At 33.4% G+C, this 12,517-nt stretch overlaps 1 protein-coding gene and 1 non-coding gene across 4 annotated transcripts in view; both read left to right on the top strand.

Annotated features, from left to right (window-relative positions):
* LOC133171581 (uncharacterized) overlaps positions 1–12,517 on the top strand; it is a 66,940-nt gene that overhangs the window by 37,406 nt on the left and 17,017 nt on the right. The gene's annotated exons all lie outside the window — the stretch shown is intronic.
* On the top strand, positions 1,110–1,182 carry Trnar-acg (transfer RNA arginine (anticodon ACG)). The gene has a single exon. It is a non-coding gene; the product is annotated as a tRNA-Arg (tRNA).

Raw genomic sequence — 12,517 nt, 5'->3', positions numbered from 1 at the left:
TGCTTAATTTACCATCAGTATAACTTTGTTGACTTGTATACCAATTTTTTTATAATAATCTAATATGGTTTTATGACAGAGTGACTTAAATTTATGCTTCCCATAACAAATTACTTCATCTTTGATATTCAGTATATTTCTTAATTTCTGTACAAATGCGAACCATGAGTTCTTTCCATGTACATAAAGATTTTTACTACATTCATATGCATCTTTAAGTAAAGGAAATTCTGTGGACAAATTTTCAAATCTATACCAACTTTTGATTAACAATTTGACAATATCATAATGCAGGGGGAACCTTCCCAATTCAGACAATACTGCAAAATTTGTACTTTTCTTATGAACACCAAGAATATATTTACAGAATTTAAGGTGTATTCTTTCACAAAGTAGATTTCTGAAACAGTCTTCAACTTCTAACTTTTGGCATTTTAGGAATCTTTTAGTATTGATATTACTTGCACCCCACACCTCATGTATATATATATATATATATATATATATATATATATATATATATATATATATGTATATATATATATATATATATATATATAAATTCTGTATTATCTGTATGCTATACCGGTATTTTATTTGTTCAAAGTTCATTACCGAAGTACAATACTTTATGGTTGTCAGATGCGTTTTATTGCGTGTAGAGATTATAAGCGATCTAGATCTGACTTTACATGAAAACTCTATAAGAATACAACGTTAAGCCAGGCTTTCTTGATAAAAAGGCACGAGAACGATATATCCTTGAAATGACTGAGATGAGAGAGAAAACAGAGGTAAAAAAATATATGTGAAATCGAAATCAGCTGTGGTAAATAAATAGAGGGAATCTCTGTCCGGGTTAATTTTGTTTTTATTTTATACAGTTCTTTCATCGTTGAGAAAGTAAAAGTTTATATCAAAGAACTTATTACAGGAATTCCCCTCTTGGGTCTTACGCAGAGGTATTTTATTGGTGAATCACCCGCAAATTTGTTTTGATTGAGGGGATGTGATGGTAAATGGTTTCTTGTCGTAGGGGGAAGGTTTTGTCTATCTAATGGTAACAAAGGTACGGGTGTCTCTCATTCTTCCTTTCCAAATGTACAATAGGGCTTGTGGCGCAATGGATAACGCGTCTGACTACGGATCAGAAGATTCCAGGTTCGAATCCTGGCAAGCTCGTATTTTTTTTTTTTTTTTTTTTTTTTTTTTTTTTTTTAAAGAATAACCAAAGAGTAAAGGAAATTTGGAGAGAGAAAAAAACGTGTGCTCATAAAAATACAATCTATACATAATTATGCATAATACAAAAATGTTTATTTTGCCCACGAGTGTTCTATAATTGTATTCACAGATACAGTTCCTTCCACCGTGAAATGGTTCTGTTGTTCTGTAGATCGATTTTTTGCCTGTATTTCTAATTATCTATAAGCACCTGACAGGAAGTATCCAAGACTTGTTCACCTGTAAAGAAATGACATAAGAAGCGGCCCTAGGAAAACATATTAATTGGTGTTTCCATTAACGCATGCTTTACCATGTTGCTATTCTTTCTTTTGATTATCTTACAGGTAAGCATTATTTTTCAAAACAAGTCTTCAGTAGTAATCGGTTTTAATTATGTCCATGTTTCATAAATTCATCAATGAAAATTAGAGCCCTTTTGCTTTCAATTCGTGGCAGTGTTTATGGTGTCTGTTAACACACGGTATTGGAAATGGAATACGTCTCGAAAATATGACATGTATGTAATTAATTCCAAATAATACGGATGTTTTTATTGATTTTATACATAAACACGAAGCATTGTCCTTGCAGGGAAATGTATTTGTCACGAACAATTCATGTGACTCATCAAACAAAGCAACTGTACCAAAGTATGCTGAAATATATGTTCGAATTGTGCATCTTTTTTTTTTTTTTTTTTTTTTTTTGCACTTTGTGGAAAAATGAGATAAAATATTTTAGATATCAGACAGCCAAGAAAAGTGCTCCCTGGAGAAGGCGTTCTTGTTATTCGTTTTGATATCATTTACACCTGTTCATTTAATATTATTTTTAACTTGGTTATCATTTGGTCATGTATCGTATGCCAAACAACGAACAAAATAATTGTTTTGTTGCATTTGAACTTCGTCACTTTATGTAGTTTTCCGCGATATACTGTGTAACTGCACATTATCTGAGGAGATAAGTGCAATTTACTTTTGTAGAAAACTTTAATTAAAACTAACAGTTTCTACTTCACGTGCATGCTTAACAAATTTCTGCAAGCATACGTTTATTCTTTCGCCTCTTGGCACCCTTATTTCCGAAGAGCGTTTAGTTCCTGCAATTTTCTGAATTAACCTTTAGTACCCTCTTCTGAGTTTTTTGTTTATTTCATTCGAATGTGTAAAGTAAACTAAAAAACAACAGATGCGGTAATGAGTTTAAATCAGAAGATAGAGAAATCCCTTTTAGACATAAACAAACTCCGATTGCTTAATTTTATTTCCTAGCGAAGTATCTCTTTGCCTCTTTATTGATTGGGGGAAAAGAATTTGTCTCTCGGTAACGCGATGGTATAGTGTTGCCATTTTTATTCAGCTGTGTTTGTTTGGTTGTTGTTGTTTTTTTTTTTTTGTTTTGTGTGTTTGTTTGTTGTTGGTTTTTGCTTGTGTTTTGTATTGTTTTTCCATGGAGTATCTGCAAAGTTAATGTATGTACCCAAAACGAAGGTTTGAGTTTTTTAAAAGAGATTTTCGTTAATCGTCAACATTTTAAAATTTTTTAATTGATATGCAGAAATTTCTCACCATTATCTGCACATACTTTCACTTCTAGAAAATACTAATGAGTCGACAAGCACAGTCGTGATAGAGTCTACCTAGTATTTAGGTCCCTGGTTCTACTCTTCATCGTACTTGGGCCAGGCAGGAGGGCATGTCTATGACATTGATAATAAGTTTTATAAATCACAAAAATAAGATACAATCATGTGCCTCATCAAAGAGCTACTTCATTTCTAATTCTCAGTATTTCACCCTAGTTTGATTATCATTTTTAAACAAAATTATATCTTCTGTCGCTTGTGATTTCACTCGTAATTTGGTGCTTTCTTTAAACAAAAACTTGACTAAGTTTGACGAACATAATAAGACAGAATCAATCGAAATCTTAAGTTAACAAGCTATTTTTTTCTGACAAACTATCCCCTGGTGTTTTGTAAATCATTTTATGAAAAGAACCTGCCATTTCTACATCATGACCGAGCTTCCGTTTCCTGATCTCGTGCATTCTCGTTATCAGTATCCTTCTGCATATCGCTAAACAGTGGATAGTGCTTTGATTCGAGCTTGGCTACTGAAATTTGTCGATATTCTGTCAAAATTTCCTTTCACTTTCGAAACAGATATGGTTGAAAACAGATTAAGTATGGAATCTATTGAACAAGACATTATTTTGTACAATGAAAGTTCTTTCTTCTGCCTGATTCGGATAAAACCGGAACTTTGCTGGTCAGGTGTCGGTCTCCATTTTTCCTTGCTCAAATAACTTTCCCTAATAAATTGCTCCGTCAATTGTTCAGTCCCTCGGATACACAGCCGTAATCAATACAGTGTCAGAGGACACTTATCTACCGGATGATCGCAAAATTTTCATTTCCGACTTACTTTAATTATTTTAAGAGCGAGCGTATTCCGATCAATAGAGAAGCGTGAAAAAATGAGCGGACTCCGGGGATATAAAACAATGCGTCCGAATCCCATTGCGGAATTAATTTCTCGTTTGCTGTCTGAATTTTATCGTGCATTCAGTATGGTGAGCAATCTAGAATAGCACACAATCCTTTTACACGCATCCATTTCACTCTCATTGCATTTTGTATTTGCATTCCCTGAAACAAACATTACCTTCCTGTTTACTTCATTAAAGTAATGGGGATTCAAATTTTACTCAAAGTGATTAATTTCTGAATTGTAGAGTTGTTCCACGGACATGTGGACTAATTACCCTAATGTATTAGATTTACCTATGATCTTTGAAGTTTTGTGAAGTTATGTGCCAAAATTATGTTGATTCTTTGAAAAAAAAATGTACATTTATTACTAAGATAAATACTATGGTCGGTTCTCCCTAGCTAGCTGAATTAATCTCACCTTTTGCTTGACCCAGTATATCATATGTATATATATATATATATATATATATATATATATATATATATATATATATATATATATATATATATATATATATATATATATATGATCTCCCATGATTTGTAGTTGGATATGATTTTTATCCAACGAGTTGAGTGTTTTTTTATCCCCGAGCCTTGGCGAGGGGATAAAAACACACAACGAGTTGGATAGAAGTCATATCCAACTACAAATCATGGGAGATTCTTTTTATCCCATGTTTAATACTTCACAAGCAATGTTTTACACTGTTTCATATAGGACTCCACTTTATTTCACTTCATCACTCTAACGCAAAAACCATTGTGACGTCACAACTGCACTTAACTGTGGGATATGAAAAAAATATCCAATGAGTCATAGGCAGCTCTGTTAAGGCTGCATAAAGGGGGCGGGGCCTAATTTATACGGGAAAAGTTTACTGTGACATCACACAAATATAGCAATTCCTCACAATAACAGAAAATGAAATAATTTGCGAATCTAAACTGCATAAGAGTAATGACCTACATCAAAACTTACCACTGCATTCATTTTTGTCGCTATTTAAATCCCAGACAGCAAGACTGATCGCAATGCACTTGTTGACATGACGTCATCATGGTAAAGTTTGACGCATTTTATGTGCTGTGAGAGGCGGATCAAGTATTTTTTTTCACAGTATAAAATGCATTTTATTATCAAACAGAATATTATTTGAAAATCTTAGGTAGACCATTAATACAAATCTGAAACGTTTGTTTAGTGCCATTATTTAGAAAATATCGAGAGAATGTTTTGAGTTAATTCTACCGTGTTTTTGTCTACAGGGTGTGCATGTTTCACGCCGAGGTGCCTCATTAAATCGCCTTTTCGCAAGGGCATACACTTAATAGATCTTGACCATTTTTTGAATACACATAATGGACATATTCCTTAACTTGAAAAGTGCTGCTGCTTTCCTGAAATCGATAGCATAACTTAATAAATGCATAAAATACTTGGTAAAGGTCACACATATTTCGACATCAGCTAGATAACTTAAAATTTAAACTAATAAAATGCGAATTTTATTTAAAGCAGCAGCAATTTCCATAAACTACAAGTTATGTAGAAACAATCTATTACTTTAATTTTTAATTTTAACTAGGGTATGCCCTTGCGATATTGAAATTTGTTTGTGACCTACATACAATACACATTACATGCATTTATCACGTGACTATCACAGGCACTTGGGGTATGGACCCCCCCCTTTCCATTTTTTTTTCTTTTTGAATCTGGGGTCGAGTCACCTTTTTCCTAGTTTTGTATTCTAATATGCACTGTATGTTATCAATAATGTAACTCTTTTGTCTCTATAAGCTGTTTTTAAATATATCGTTTTCGACTGATACATAAAAAGAGAGAAGGCTTGCAACTCTTTTCTCATCGTCTGCCTCACCTCGCTTAAACTTCGCCTGATTATTTATCGAAAGAATAAGAAAACTTGGAATATGCATACATCAATAAATTCGTTATACATTCTTCTTCCTTTTCAAATTTCCATTTAATTTTTATGTGCCCCCGATTTGTAAATATTTCGGTTAAATCACACGCATCTAGGGTAAATTTTGTTGATGTGCACCAGCTGGGACGGAAGTGCAATAACGGTAACTCTAACTTTATAAATGTTCTGCATTAAAAAAAAAATTCAAGGCTTTGCAATAACAGTATTGTGAAATTTGGTTGTCTAGGTCGTCTGTTAAAAGTTAATAGTCATCCATTTGAATTTGCTAGTTAAAGTTATCTTGTTATTCACAGAACTTACCGTTACATGTTATATGAAGAGAAAATTCGGGATTTATTCCTTCTCGCATTTAATGTTCCGAATGACATTACACGTAATGATGATACCCGAAAATACCGGGCACTTCCGTCCCAGCTGGTGCACATCAACAAAATTTACCCTAGATGCGTGTGATTTAATCGAAATATTTACAAATCGGGGGCACATAAAAATTAAATGGAAATATGAAAAGGAAGAAGAATGTATAACGAATTTATTGATGTATGCATATTCCAAGTTTTCTTATTCTTTCGATAAATAATCAGGCGAAGTTTAAGCGAGGTGAGGCAGACGATGAGAAAAGAGTTGCAAGCCTTCTCTCTTTTTATGTATCAGTCGAAAACGATATATTTAAAAACAGCTTATAGAGACAAAAGAGTTACATTATTGATAACATACAGTGCATATTAGAATACAAAACTAGGAAAAAGGTGACTCGACCCCAGATTTAAAAAGAAAAAAAAATGGAAAAGGGGGGGGGGGTCCATACCCCAAGTGCCTGTGGTGACTATCAAATAACGTGACCAAACCAAATTCAGTGCAGAGCGGGGTATACAATGTTATTTCAAAGAATGCTAAAGTCATAAGATAATATAGTACCTTTACAAAATTAAAATTAATTTTAAAAAGGTATGTATTTATGCACGTTTGTATTGTGTTGATTTCTTCGAAGTACGCCTTAACAATGCTGCGTATCCACGGGATAAAGGGGTAAACATGGGATAAGTTTATGTACCTCATGTACCATTTACATGGTTTTTGAGTGAATAAATTGAAATTGGTGCCCCCCTACTAAATAGAGACAATAGTAAGAGTCCATCTGTAAGTACAACAAAGAAATCAATCTAATCTCATGGCAGATGTGTCAGTTCTTACTTTGTTATAAAAGTGGAAATGTTTTTAGTTTATTAGAATAGATTACATATGAGTTTAAGTTGAAGGAGTTTTAATCATTAGACTTTTCTCTTTGTATTTCAATGAAATTCAACTTGTCACGCACGTATATAAGTGGTTAAATATCAGAAGAGCTTGTCTATTGGTATTTCAGATTTGTGCCTCTGTAGGTGTTGGGTTAAACAGAATTAAGTTTTTACCCTTTAACACGTCTACTTTTACCTCGGATACAAGTATTGACACTTTGTAGACCTTAAATAGGGAACTCCTAAATAAATAAAGTCCTCCTCTTAGTGTCAAAAGCCTTTGGACACCGTCCGCAAAACTGAGTCTTTTTATTTTCATTAAAATCAAATCTATTTTCAAAGCTGAAACAGATTGGACAGCAGACCGTTGTCCATGTGATCTTTTTTTGTGTCATTTGGTGTCTCCACGGGTTGAACACAACCCTACAAAATGATACCCGATAATTAAACTGACTAAGTGTTCATTAACCGGTCATCGGAATTCCTCGGACCCGTTGGTCAGCAGGTGGTCTTTCGGATTACATCATTCTCTGTAATAATACATTATGTCTATCATTCCGTTTTTTGCGATCGTTATCACATGTTGAGTAACTTTTAACAAATCCAGAGGCGAAAAAGGAACATGGCTTTTTTTCATTCACAAATCATTTTTTGTCTTGTCTTATAAGAGCAAGGAAGTTTTTTTAAATGTTTAAATTGTATTCAGATCTTGGAGGTATTTTTTTTTTGACTATCTGGATGGTTACATTTTTGCAAAGCAATTGTTTCAGTGAAATAGTGACCGTCATTGTTTCGTGAACAGAAAAGAAAAGATTTTGAGAGTGACCTTTTTGTTTGGAGGAGTCTATTTGCTTACACAGGACAACAAATATCCCCCCAAGATAACGGTGTTATTTTTAAATGAAAAACGACAATTTCATCGGCAAAGGAATTTCTTTATTAACATTTTTTCAAAGAGGGAGATTCGAATCCATTGAAATCGTCAGATGATTTAGAGGCAGTCTAGTTTACACGGAAAAGTTTTATAGCTTTTTTTGTCATTTCGGAGCGCATAAGTCAACTTTTATCATCATTCGCACATCATAATGACGCTGACTACAAATATAGTAAGTAATATCAGTTTTTATGTTGATACCACAATATTGTACAAAATTAGTACTTAGTTATTTATTTCTTTATTGTATTTATATTTTGGATAATAATCGAATTTCAAGAAGTCGTAAATAAGAACTTGGGAATATTGTGTCAACTGTCCGACCTCCCTTTTATTTGTTTTACGTGTACGTTCTTGTCCATATATACATATTGCATATTTTAGCTTTCAGCATAGTTCGCATGAACAAGATACAGAAGTGATCTAACTCTTAGTAAATATCCTTACACATACCCGATTTATTTGTCTAACTGTTTTGAGAGCTGCTCGACGGCAAAGGGTTATAATCTGTGCGTCGGATTAATATTGTGTAATTGTTGTCGTCTACTAATATGTTAAGTAAATAGACTGATTAAGTAATCCAGATTTTGGTAATCCATTTACAAACAAATACACAGAAGTCGTCAGTATAAATTGACTATCAGAGTATTCTTATCCCAGTGCATATGAACTTATTTTCTTGTTTTTGTATCATGAATATCCTATTGTGAGTTAATTAAATCTTGCATAAAAATAATCACTCTAAAAGTAAACCATGCTTTAAATAGGCATATTTTGAAAAGAAAATATTGTCTTTCAATTTTTACTTGACAAAGCAGTTTGAATTATTTTTATTTAGACAAACTTTTTTCAAAACCAAACAGATTTCCATTTGACAATAGATTTCTTGATAACGACTCAATAGACCGTCTTTATTGAAATAAAATGTAATTAACTTGATAAGAGAGGTCACCTTGCGTGCACGACTGAATCACTTCTATATCAATTTTTTCCCACATCTGGAAAAAAAAATTGATACTTTCTTGCGATGATTTTTACTTCTTTAATTTGAAAATAAGTAATCAGATGTCTAAAGGAGATTTCTTATTTATTTGTGGTCCCAGTTCTAGAAATTCGATTTTCCCTATCGATATAATGAATATGTACGTGTAGATAGATACAAGTATTCCTTTGTTAGTGTGTTTGTCTTGAAGTCGGTGTATAACACGATTATCTTATTTGAGTGTTACTGAGATCAAAGCAAGCATAATCCTATTGATTATTGATAACGATAGCTTAATCTGGCATTACCTACATTTTTGGGATGCTGCAATTTCTGCACGTTATCAGAATATAACCAGAAGTACACAAGTTTGTTACACTCGATACTTTGCAAACTTCCTCAAGTTTTGCTAAAGAATTACAAGTACTAAATTATTTGCATTCTAGTTGGGAAATGGAAGACAAATGGTCGATAAAGTGACAAAATTTTGTTGAATTCTCAGCTGGGGGGGGGGGGGGGGGAAGTCATTAAATATATTTTGCATCATGCATGTAGTTTGTTGAGCGTGCTCGATGTAAATGCTATTTTCAACAGCTAGACTGGATTTAGATAACAGGACCCTGTATCATTGACAGTTTCTAAATGACATACTAGTACCTTTCCCATCACCATTCACATAGCAGAGGAACAATCGTGGCCTCGTCACCTTGGGGACAAAAATTGTTAGAGTTTTTATAAAACTTGTCACGTTTTGACCTGAGGACTTCAACTGTGTATCAAATGCACTTAAAAAGTCGTGCAGTACTCTAAATTTTACACACCAACGAATAACATAATGAAGATCATGAAGTTTGTCCCTTCAGTTTTGGCACATGTTCATCTTTTAGCCACATTTAAAGATGTAAAACTATCAAATACAAAGTTGCAAATTGGTTGCATCTGTTTTAGACCCCTAGCGGTGAAACTGGAGGGAACTATGGGTTTCCTCCTCGTCTGCCCGTCTGTCTGTCCCTCCGTCTGTCCCACTTGGTTTTCCGCACTTTTTTTCTAAATGCTTGCCGATATTGATCTGATTTCTGGTATGTGAATGTACCTTGATGAGTTACAGATTACAAATGTAAGTTTGCATTTCGTTCCTCTTCGATGACTTTTTGAAAATTACGACCTTTTTAAATCTATGAGGGGAACCAGATTTCCCGCTTGGTTTTCCGCACCTTTTTCCTAAAAGCTTGCAGATATTGAGCTGATTTTTGGTAAGTGAGTCTGCCTTAATGAGTTATAGAGCAAGTTTGCATTTCGCTTCGATGATTTTTGATGGGAATTATTGCTTTTTTTTTTAATTTTTAATGGGAACCAGATTACACTTGCCAGTAAGGGGACTAGTATTGCTTATGCTATACTCTCAGAATTCTTGTTATTTTTAAAAACGTTGTTATTGCAAAGTTAATAATTAGAGTTATTAATGGTGTAAAAAATAGAAGACCTCCTGAATTCTGCTTTAGACACCGTGTCCCATCATTTATAAAACAACAGGAGCTACCCGCTGATTTTTCGTAAGTTGCTAGATGTCTGAGGCCCGTGGGAATAATTTCATCAAGCTAATAACAATATGAGGATGCCAAATTTAAATCGAATCTAACAGAGAATTCTCAAGTTTTAATCAAGAACAATGAAAGTGTTCTCAGTTTTAATTAACAAGAGCACCTGCACATTTATAAAATAAGACTCCTGCTATCTTAGGATTGCCTTCATTGCTTAGTTTCAAATTTATTCAGACAAAATTGGCTATAACAACACTTTCACTGTTTTACAGTAAGTTGATTGTAACTGAAATCTCTTTAAGTAGAAAAATGGGAACAAAAAAATATGACTTTAGGACATATTCTTGTGTTTCAACACATAAGAGATAATGGCAGACTGTAAAACTATCAATATCGCCATGTCTCTGTCGCAGAAGGTTGATACGAAGATTGGATGCAAGATTATCCTTAAACGATTTAGGAACACCTCCAAGCTTTGTTGCCAAGGATACGGGAACAATTGTCACTTAGGAACGTTTTCTTGCCGTCTCGTGGAGTAATTGTCCTTTCGATTTTATGTGTTATGAAGGAATTTAATTATGTCCTACAACAGAAAATTCACTGATCGATTCTTTAATAATAAAATAGATTTTGAACAAATGAATACGATGAATGTAATTAATGTCTGTCATTATGTAAATCAGTTTGTATTTCCATGGCTGCTAATTTTGGAAACCAGATAAATTCATTATGAGAGAGACTTGACAGTGTTTTGAGATCTTTTCCCTGATAATTAATTACGTGTCCTTCTTATTCGTCCTTTCTCATCACTCACAGCTGAGTATATGGGATTACATCCTAAATCTATAAACTTTCTTCTCCAACATCCAATTAACAAGTGATAGTTTTCCGGCTTAACATATATATTTCTCTCGAGTCTTTTTGGTTCCAATGTAAATCCGGAAATTAACTTGTCTATCCCAAAATCCGGACCAGATACAGATCAATATCCGATTAAATCTTAAGACGACGATCCATCTTAGTTTTGTCTTGGTGGTACAGCCATCCAGCACTAATTAAATTTAGGACTTAAACCTCTGTAGGATGTTATCGATGGCGTCCCAAGAGCCCAATCAGATCGGACTAGGACTTGTAACCTAATCTTCTCTCTGATGTCTTCTTTGAGAAATATTGACATTTTTCTACTTTCTTGCATGTTTGAGAGAAATATCTGACTTAAAATTGCAAGTGATGTCTGAACTTATTTCCCGTTACATTTGTTGAAACCCTCAATTCTGATAAATTTGAAAGGCAACGGCACATAGTGTTCATATAATATTTTCATCGTCGTGCACTAGGCCAAGGTTTTTAGTTCGATACCCTGGTTCACTTGAATCTTTTTTTTTATGTTTTATAGTGGATGTTATGCTGTGAAATCTGAAAAGTTTTTTCCCCTTGAGCAAACATGCATGCAAAGTGATAGAAAAAATCTCGAATATAATTTATTGCAAGAGTAAAAAATTTTACTTTTTCCCAATTTTCTCCTTGTTACTTTTCCTAATGTGTTACATACGTAAGTAAGAAAATGTTTATTTGTCTAATTAATGCTATCTGTAATTTTGCAAATTGTTTTGTTCTTAAATCCTACGCAGACATTTTCCTTCTTAATGGTTTACAAAGGCTCACAAACAAACATGTGTCTGACACATCCTTTTTTTTTATCGTGAGGCAGACAATTATCAAAAAACAGAATCATTATTTTCCGAGACTTTTTATCAGATGTTCTTGAAAGACATAAATGATCAAAAAATGGATAGGAAGATACAAAAATGAGAAGATGGTAAGCGGTGAATGTCTACAGAAACTTTTGATGATTGGAGCCAATTGTATAGAACGAAGCCCAAACGTAATGAGGTAGAAAAATAAAGTTATAATAATTAAGTCATTCTGATGCCGCTCAAACCTTCAAGTATATTCTTCAAAATAACCAGAAATGACTTGAAGCCCAAGGTGTAAGAACGTTTGTCTGCGAGTTTTATCTTCTTCTTTCGACAAAGTCTGTTTATATTCTTAAGATGTTCAACTCTTAGTTGGTGGAATCTTAACAAATTATCTTCTAAATGCTGCATTTCATCACAAAAGTGAAATGCTCTCAAATGAATGATAAAAC

This window comes from Saccostrea echinata, unplaced genomic scaffold (genome assembly GCF_033153115.1).
Source record: "Saccostrea echinata isolate AGI-Se365-2 ecotype Australia unplaced genomic scaffold, CSIRO_AGI_Sech_v1 ptg000054l, whole genome shotgun sequence".
NCBI classification, from domain to species: Eukaryota; Metazoa; Mollusca; class Bivalvia; order Ostreida; family Ostreidae; genus Saccostrea; species Saccostrea echinata.
This window is presented reverse-complemented; position numbering and strand designations above follow the sequence as displayed.